The 10312-nt window shown below is 45.6% G+C and overlaps 1 long non-coding RNA gene across 2 annotated transcripts in view; it reads right to left on the bottom strand.

Annotated features, from left to right (window-relative positions):
• LOC111857153 (uncharacterized) overlaps window positions 1-9627 on the bottom strand; it is a 35526-nt gene extending 25899 nt beyond the window's left edge. Inside the window, exons 1-3 of one of the 2 annotated variants that reach the window (XR_011989842.1) lie at window positions 9092-9627; window positions 8944-8992; window positions 4995-5540 (exon numbers count right to left, since the gene is read on the bottom strand). This is a non-coding gene — a long non-coding RNA (uncharacterized lncRNA). Of the gene's footprint in view, window positions 1-4994; window positions 5541-8943; window positions 8993-9091 lie in introns of those variants that run through there. The other variant, XR_011989843.1, reaches the window with a different exon arrangement.
• Between the last annotated feature and the right edge of the window lie 685 nt (window positions 9628-10312).

Here is a 10312-nt window from a genome sequence, read left to right on the forward strand (position 1 = left end):
ACCATCTAGCTATGCCTAGCAACCAGCTACTGAGACCATAGCAACGCCTTCTGACATCATAGCAACCCACTTGCAGCACCTAGCAACCACCTAGCAACACCTTAGCAACCACCTAGAATTGCATAGCAACACCATAGCAACCATCAAGCTATGCCTAGCAACCAGCTACTGAGAACATAGCAACGCCTTCTGACATCATAGCAACCCACTTGCAGCACCTAGCAACCACCTAGCAACACCTTAGCAAACACCTACAATTGCATAGCAACACCATAGCAACCATCTAGCTATGCCTAGCAACCAGCTACTGAGACCATAGCAACGCCTTCTGACATCATAGCAACCCACTTGCAGCACCTAGCAACCACCTAGCAACTCCTTAGCAACCACCTAGAATTGCATAGCAACACCATAGCAACCATCTAGCTATGCCTAGCAACCAGCTACTGAGACCATAGCAACGCCTTCTGACATCATAGCAACCCACTTGCAGCACCTAGCAACCACCTAGCAACACCTTAGCAACCACCTAGAATTGCATAGCAACACCATTGCAACCATCTAGCTATGCCTAGCAACCAGCTACTGAGAACATAGCAACGCCTTCTGACATCATAGCAACCCGCTTGCAGCACCTAGCAACCACCTAGCAACACCTTAGCAACCACCTAGAATTGCATAGCAACACCATAGCAACCATCTAGCTATGCCTAGCAACGCCTTCTGACATCATAGCAACCCACTTGCAGCACCTAGCAACCACCTAGCAACACCTTAGCAACCACCTAGAATTGCATAGCAACACCATAGCAACCATCTAGCTATGCCTAGCAACCAGCTACTGAGACCATAGCAACGCCATCTGACATCATAGCAACCCACTTGCAGCACCTAGCAACCACCTAGCAACACCTTAGCAACCACCTAGAATTGCATAGCAACACCATAGCAACCAGCTACTGAGACCATAGCAACGCCTTCTGACATCATAGCAACCCACTTGCAGCACCTAGCAACCACCTAGCAACACCTTAGCAAACACCTAGAATTGCATAGCAACACCATAGCAACCATCTAGCTATGCCTAGCAACCAGCTACTGAGACCATAGCAACGCCTTCTGACATCATAGCAACCAACTTGCAGCACCTAGCAACCACCTAGCAACACCTTAGCAACCACCTAGAATTGCATAGCAACACCATAGCAACCATCTAGCTATGCCTAGCAACCAGCTACTGAGACCATAGCAACGCCTTCTGACATCATAGCAACCCACTTGCAGCACCTAGCAACCACCTAGCAACACCTTAGCAACCACCTAGAATTGCATAGCAACACCATAGCAACCATCTAGCTATGCCTAGCAACCAGCTACTGAGACCATAGCAACGCCATCTGACATCATAGCAACCCACTTGCAGCACCTAGCAACCACCTAGCAACACCATAGCAACCATCTAGCTATGCCTAGCAACCAGCTACTGAGACCATAGCAACGCCTTCTGACATCATAGCAACCCGCTTGCAGCACCTAGCAACCACCTAGCAACACCTTAGCAAACACCTACAATTGCATAGCAACACCATAGCAACCATCTAGCTATGCCTAGCAACCAGCTACTGAGACCATAGCAACGCCTTCTGACATCATAGCAACCCACTTGCAGCACCTAGCAACCACCTAGCAACTCCTTAGCAACCACCTACAATTGCATAGCAACACCATAGCAACCATCTAGCTATGCCTAGCAACCAGCTACTGAGACCATAGCAACGCCTTCTGACATCATAGCAACCCACTTGCAGCACCTAGCAACCACCTAGCAACACCTTAGCAAACACCTACAATTGCATAGCAACACCATAGCAACCATCTAGCTATGCCTAGCAACCAGCTACTGAGACCATAGCAACGCCTTCTGACATCATAGCAACCCACTTGCAGCACCTAGCAACCACCTAGCAACAGCTTAGCAAACACCTAGAATTGCATAGCAACACCATAGCAACCATCTAGCTATGACTAGCAACCAGCTACTGAGACCATAGCAACGCCTTCTGACATCATAGCAACCCACTTGCAGCACCTAGCAACACCTTAGCAACCACCTAGAATTGCATAGCAACACCATAGCAACCATCTAGCTATGCCTCGCAACCAGCTACTGAGACCATAGCAACGCCTTCTGACATCATAGCAACCACCTAGCAACACCATAGCAACCATCTAGCTATGCCTAGCAACCAGCTACTGAGACCATAGCAATGCCTTATGACACCATAGCAACCACCTAGCAACAGCTAGCAACCACCTAGCAACACCATAGCAACCACCAAAAAATGCATAGCAACACCATAGCATCCATTTAGATATGCCTAGCGACCAGCTACTGAGACCATTGCAACACCTTCTGATGCCATAGCAAACACCTTGCAGCACCTAGCAACCACCATGCAACACCATAGCAATCACCTATAATTGCATAGCAACAACATAGCAACCACGTAGCAATGCCTAGCAACCAGCTACCAACACACTTGCAATGCCTAATAACAACATTGCAACCACCTATCAATGCCTAGCGGCACTTCGGTAACCACCTAGCAGCACCGTAGCAACTAATTTGCAAATCTTAGCAATCACCTAGCAGTACACAGACGAGCCATTTTAATAGTAGCACAGGCTCTTCCACAGTCAGCGGAATAGGCCCATCTCAAAATTTCTTCAGGAATTTTCGTTTCTAGTTTATTATTATTATTCTTCCGTGATTTTCGGCAATTAATGCGGGTCGTACCGTAGCGTGCAGCCAGGCAATCTATATGTCAAAAGTGAGTCCTTGGTTGTGTGAGGTGTGCTATTACTTTTCTGCGCAGAATATGTTACCATGGCGACGTTATTCACGTTAAAACACACTAAAAATCCCATAGGAATGCATTAAATGCTAACTTTTACCTAGCATTAGCCATGTGAATAGTAGTAAGGCGCATCTTTTTTCATGGGAGTGAATGGCCCATTGACTTCAATGCATTTCAGTCAAAGTTGTCCCACTCGGCCAGCGTTCATACCAGAGCAACAAGACTTGGTATTCAACCTTAGGCCTCATCACCCAACACCCCAAGTCCAACATCCTGACCCGCACTCGTCTTTCATCCCTCGTTCTCTCCCATTGGCTTCAATGCATTTCAGTCAAAGTTGTCCCACTCGGCCAGCGTTCATACCACAGCAACAAGACTCGGTAATCAACCTTAGGCCTCATCACCCAACGCCCCAAGTCCTCCATCTTGACCCGCACTCGTCTTTCATCCCTCGTTCTCTCCCATTGACTTCAATGCATTTCAGTCAAAGTTTTCCTATTCGGCCAGTGTTCATACCACAGCAACAAGACTAGGTAATCAACCTTAGGCCTCATCACCCAACGCCCCAAGTCCTCCATCTTGACCCGCACTCATCTTTCATCCCTCGTTCTCTCCCATTGACTTCAATGCATTTCAGTCAAAGTTTTCCTATTCGGCCAGTGTTCATACCACAGCAACAAGACTAGGTATTTAACCTTAGGCCTCATCACCCCACACCCCAAGTCCAACATCTTGACCCGCACTCGTCTTTCATCCCTCGTTCTCTCCCATTGACTTCAATGCATTTCAGTCAAAGTTTTGCTATTCGGCCACCGTTCATGCCTCAGCAACAAGACTTAATATTCAACCTCAAGACTCATCACCCATCAACTAGCAACACCTTAGCAACCACCTAGCGATGCCTAGCAACACCATAGCAACCACCGAAAATTGCATAGCAACACCATAGCAACCACATAGCTATGCCTAGCAACCACCTAGCAACCAGCTACTGAGACCATAGCAACGCCTTCCGACACCATAGCAACCACCTAGCAACACCATAGCAACCACAGAAAATTGCATAGCAACACCATAGCAACCACCTAGCTATGCCTAGCAACCATCTAGCAACCAGCTACTGAGACCATAGCAACGCCTTCCGACACCATAGCAACCACCTAGCAACACCTTAGCAACCATCTACAATTACATAGCAACACCATAGCAACCACCTAGCTATGCCTAGCAACCACCTAGCAACCAGCTACTGAGACCATAGCAACGCCTTCTAACACCATAGCAACCACCTAGCAACACCATAGCAACCACCGATAACTGCATAGCAACACCATAGCAACCATCTAGCTATGCCTAGCAACTAGCTACTAAGACCATAGCGACGCCTTCTGACATCATAGCAACCACCTTGCAGCAGCTAGCAACCACCTAGCAACACCATAGCAACCACCAATAAATGCATAGCAACACCATAGCAACCATCTAGCTATGCCTAGCAACCAGCTACTGAGACCATAGCAACGCCTTCTGACATCATCACAACCACCTTGCAGCAGCTAGCAACCACCTAGCAACACCATAGCAACCACCAAAAAATGCATAGCAACACCATAGCAACCATTTTGCTATGCCTAGCAACCAGCTACTCAGACCATAGCAACGCCTTCTGGCACCACAGCAAACACCTTGCAACAGCTAGCAACCACCTAGCAACACCATAGCAACCACCAAAAAATGCATAGCAACACCATAGCAACCATTTAGCTATGCCTAGCTCCCAGCTACTGAGACCATAGCAAGGCCTTCTGATGTCATAGCAAACACATTGCAGCACCTAGCAACCACCATGCAACACCATAGCAACCACGTAGCAACGCCTAGCAACCAGCTACCAACACCGTTGCAATGACTAATAACAACATTGCAACCACCTAGCAATGCCTAGCGGCACTACAGCAACCGCCTAGCAGCACCATAGCACCAAACTAGCAACATCATAGCAATCACCTAGCAGTGCAGAGACCAGCCACTTTATTAGTAGCACAGGCTCTTACACGGTCAGCAGAATAGGCCCATCTCAAAATTTCTTCAGGAATTTTCGTTTCTAGTTCTTCAGTGTTCTTCAATAAACTGTTGCTGGGTTTATGAAAACCATGAACTAATATTACATTTAAATTCAATTCAATTCAATTCAATTTTATTTATATAGCGCATTATCACAACATTACATTGTCTCAATGCGCTTTACATTTCTGCCTCGTAAGGACCCCCCATTGAGTAAGCCAAAGGCAACGGTGGCAAGGAAAAACTCCCTAAGAGGAAGAAACCTTGGGAGGAACCAGACCCAAAGGGGGAGCCCATCCTCCAGGGGCCGGCAGATGAGTCAAACAAACAAGATGAAATGACTAAGCTAATACAGGGGTTGAAATATAAGTCTCAATGCAGCGGCCGACCGGTGCAGGCACGTGGTGCTTGATGCACGATGGCAGGATTAATAGACACACAGCCGCAGGATGGATGGCGAGGCATCGTGTTGAGCCAAGGGCAGGCAGGTTGGAGGGTAGTTGATCATAATTATTATAATGAACAAGTTAAATGTCACGCCAGGGATAGGGAAGGACGACCCAAATAAGCAACAATGATCTGGGCAACTCAGGATTGGGGAGCACTTAAATACTGCATCTACAAAAGAGTAAAGGAGAGGCGATGATTGACAAGAGGGCAGGAATGAGAGGTAAGACTAAAGGAGGACCAGGTGTGGCTTGTTAAGATATGATGGGTAAGACATGACATAACATATAACAATAAAAAATCATTGAAAGGCAAAGAATTTCAAATATAGCTTTCAGTTCCTAACTCGGACACAAACCAATAAACTAAAAGTTATTTAATGTCTGTGCGAATATTTTGGACCCCGCCACCACCCACCCTGATTGGACGAAGCTGAACAGACTGAATATAAACAAACAAATAAACAAACAAAAACTGTTCACTGTTAAGTACCGTATGCCAAAAACGAAAGGCAGAGACAAAACGTTAAATTCTCTTCGGTCCAGGGGTCACATCAGGGTCCAGGGTCAGTTCTACAGGAGCACCATATAAGGTACTTTAAATATGGACAGATGAAAGGTTAGGAAAAAAGCTGTGAAAAAAGTGAACATGTTTTTGGCATGTCTTCTGAGTGAGGATATAGAGGACACTGAGACTGTGATGGAAGGTTATCATGCGATGGGTGATACTAGTGCAGATCAAGCCTATCCTTTCTATCACAGTGATTCAGAGAGTGAGACCTCAGGGGAATTTGAGGATGATTATGCAGGTGGTGATATGGACATTGGTGGGCGCACTGAGTGACTGAGCGGTCCGGTTTGGTGTATCTTTAAGTGCTTTGTCTGCCCTTCTGAGAATTCTCAGAATACAACACCCATATCTATCAGGACCCGAAAACAAAAACCTTGTATAGTGTGCAAAATGTGACTGGCGGTCATTACTGTTATTTTGGCATTTTATATAGCTGGCAAAACAATGGAGAGGATGAGACATGTTTTTTCATTACAGCTCAACTTTGCCAGACTGCCACTCCTTAAAAATTCTTGCCTTCAGTTCTGGCCAATCCTAAGGATGCTTCGAGGTTGCATGAAGAAGCCAGATGTCATTGTACTTTTCTGTGGAGATTCAAAACCAAATTCCCTATGTGACCATTTGAGTGACCTTGTTCATGAACTTCAGGAGCTAAGTAAGGGTTCCTGATCAGTGGAAAACAGTTATTTCTATAGCTCCAGCTAGGGCATATATCAAAGGTATTACGTTTCATAACCAGTGAGCTGAGATGAAGACTGGACTCCTTCGGTACTGTGTCTCTTCGGAGATTCCTTTGGTACGGCAGGTTTGACTTTGTGTTGAATGAGCAATTGCTAGAGGAGTTTGAATGAGGCACATTACCTGCATTGTGAGGAAGCGTCAGTTACGGCACTATGGCCACCAGCTAAATAGTCAATTAGCTTTCAACTTTTTACATACTTTCCTTTGCACATACCCATTTATACACTCACCTAAAGGATTATTAGGAACACCTGTTCAATTTCTCATTAATGCAATTATCTAATCAACCAATCACATGGCAGTTGCTTCAATGCATTTAGGGGTGTGGTCCTGGTCAAGACAATCTCCTGAACTCCAAACTGAATGTCAGAATGGGAAAGAAAGGTGATTTAAGCAATTTTGAGCATGGCATGGTTGTTGGTGCCAGATGGGCCGGTCTGAGTATTTCACAATCTGCTCAGTTACTGGGATTTTCACGCACAACCATTTCTAGGGTTTACAAAGAATGGTGTGCAAAGGGAAAAACATCCAGTATGTGGTAGTCCTGTGGGCGAAAATGCCTTGTTGATGCTAGAGGTCAGAGGAGAATGGGCCGACTCATTCAAGCTGATAGAAGAGCAACTTTGGCTGAAATAACCACTCGTTACAACCGAGGTATGCAGCAAAGCATTTGTGAAGCCACAACACGCCCAACCTTGAGGCGGATGGGCTACAACAGCAGAAGACCCCACCGGGTACCACTCATCACCACTACAAATAGGAAAAAGAGGCTACAATTTGCACAAGCAAAATTGGACAGTTGAAGACTGGACAAATGTTGCCTGGTCTGATGAGTCTCGATTTCTGTTGAGACATTCAAATGGTAGAGTCAGAATTTGGCGTAAACAGAATGAGAACATGGATCCATCATGCCTTGTTACCACTGTGCAGGCTGGTGGTGGTGGTGTAATGGTGTGGGGGATGTTTTCTTGGCACACTTTAGGCCCCTTAGTGCCAATTGGGCATCGTTTAAATGCCACGGCCTACCTGAGCATTGTTTCTGACCATGTCCATCCCTTTATGACCACCATGTACCCATCCACTTCCAGCAGGATAATGCACCATGTCACAAAGCTCGAATCATTTCAAATTGGTTTCTTGAACATGACAATGAGTTCACTGTACTAAAATGGCCCCCACAGTCACCAGATCTCAACCCAATAGAGCATCTTTGGGATGTGGTGGAACGGGAGCTTCGTGCCCTGGATGTGCATCCCAGAAATCTCCATCAACTACAAGATGCTATCCTATCAATATGGGCCAACATTTCTAAAGAATGCTTTCAGCACCTTGTTGAATCAATGCCACGTAGAATTAAGGCAGTTCTGAAGGCGAAAGGGGGTCAAACACCGTATTAGTATGGTGTTCCTAATAATCCTTTAGGTGAGTGTACATGCACAGTATACATAGATTGTTCAATCGTTTCCTGTGTTTTCAATGTGAATTTCGTGTGTAAATATTTCCTTTGTTAGCACCCTGTTGAGTCTTTTACTGGCTGCGGTCTGTATCTTGGCAAAAATACATTAGAATTTAGTGATTAATTGTCATCGCTGACACACCGCAGCACCAATGTGTTCTCTGCATTTAACCCATATGTGACATAGCAAGGAACAGCTAATTCAGCACCTGGGGGTGGTACCTTGCTCAGGGTACTTCAGGAGTGCCTTGCTGGTTGGGGATTCAAACCCATAATCTTTCAATTACGAGTGCAATAATGTCTCTAAGGACAGTAGGAAACAGGGGTCTTTGACCCTCGCTTCAATAATGTCTTTAAGGACAGTAGGAAACAGGGGTCTTTGACCCTCGCTTCAATAATGTCTCTAAGGACAGTAGGAAACAGGGGTCTTTGACCCTCGCTTCACTAGACGCTGCGGGTGGCGAGTTGTGTTGAGCGAGGTAGTTTTGATAATTGATAATTGTCATTATTAGCGTTGTTGATGTTGTCTATTTCATCTATTAAGGCTTCGGATATAGGAGGGGGGTGTTGATCTGTCCATACCTGCTGATTCAGAGCCCCTTTCATTTAACATGCTTATTAATGTCTCTAAGGACAGTAGGAAACAGGGCTCTTCGACCCTGGCTTCACCAGAGGTTGCGGGTGGCGAGTCATGTTGAGCAAAGTAGTTTTGATAAACCGCATCATTTTCATTATTAGCGTTGTTGATGTTGTCTATTTCATCTAATAAGGCTTCGGGTATAGGAGGGGGTGATGGTCCGTCCATACCTGCTGATTCAGGTCTTTCGTAGATTTTCTCTTGACCGGTCCGCACCGTCTCTCGTAGAAAAAAACAGAGAATACCTATTATTAGAATAAGTTATTTTAATGTATAGCGTTTATCATAAAACATGTATAAAAGAAATAATATACTCACTCTATGAAAGTCCCGTGTAGTTTTCTTTTCTTTTTCCAATGGGGTAAGGCCGTAGATGATACTTGGGGTACTTGTGTTTCTTTACCAAAGGAGGAAAACTGGTACGCTCACCGTAATAAAAATATCTGCGGCTGGTTTTTCTTAGGATTCTCTAAGGAGAAATATACAGCCTGTCAAGTTTTAGGATTGTCTTCTTTTTCTTAATTAAGTCCATTTCATGTACGTTTTTCTTTCATCTCATATTTGTAGTTATGCGCAGACGATACGCTCGACCCGGGATGACCTACGGGGGTGTAAATAAGAGAGACAAGAATATTACCCCAAATCCTGTTATATACTGAAAGACAAAATGTCCATTTTGATGTGTGGCTGATACAGTTTGACCCGAGGATGACATACGGAGATGTTGTATGAGAAAAACCAAAACTTCAAACAAGAAAAAATAAGGGGGGGGGGGTCACCCTCACTCCCTACCACTTTCACACACAGGCAAGCTGCTGCAGGGGGGGTCAGACACTACCCTGCTCCCCCTCCCCTCACAGACACACGGCCAAACTGCTGCTAAGCGTTTATTGCAGGATAGCGTCAGACCCACCTCCTCTCATTCTTAGCTCCATTATTATTAGAATCAGACTCGTGCAACATCGCTCTCAGGATCTCCTTTGCAGAATGTACAAGTCCTTTACATTTACACGCTCCGGGCCGACCGCCAGTACCGCACCAGAGGCAGACCCAGCATACGCTCACACTCCATCAGGTAACCGACCCGCTCAGCTCCGCGCTCAGCTCCGTCAGCCTCATAGCACGGGGCAATTCCGCCAAACCCCACTCATAAGCACCCAATTCACTGAAACTTCATTTCACTCTCCAAACTAGTCAAAATAAAACAAATAATGAAAATAAATAAATAAATAATAATGATGGAAGAATAAAAATAAATAAATAATTTTAAAAAACACCCCGCAACAAATTTCACACCCCCTCTCGCAGCAACACCAACAGTCGTGACGTCACCTGGCTCCACCCCAACCCCGCCCCCCCCCACCAGTGAACAATTGACCCGTAACCTTTTGACCCTTATGTCATAAATCTTTTTGAAAGAAGCGGCATGTCTCCTCTCTCTCTCTCTCCCCCTAACCCCGCCCTCATGCTCGTAACCATAAACCCTAGATTTCATAGATCTTTCACTCACACACACACACCCCCCAACAATGCAGCACT

The sequence above is a fragment of the Paramormyrops kingsleyae genome, chromosome 4 (assembly GCF_048594095.1).
Source record: "Paramormyrops kingsleyae isolate MSU_618 chromosome 4, PKINGS_0.4, whole genome shotgun sequence".
Taxonomy (NCBI): domain Eukaryota; kingdom Metazoa; phylum Chordata; class Actinopteri; order Osteoglossiformes; family Mormyridae; genus Paramormyrops; species Paramormyrops kingsleyae.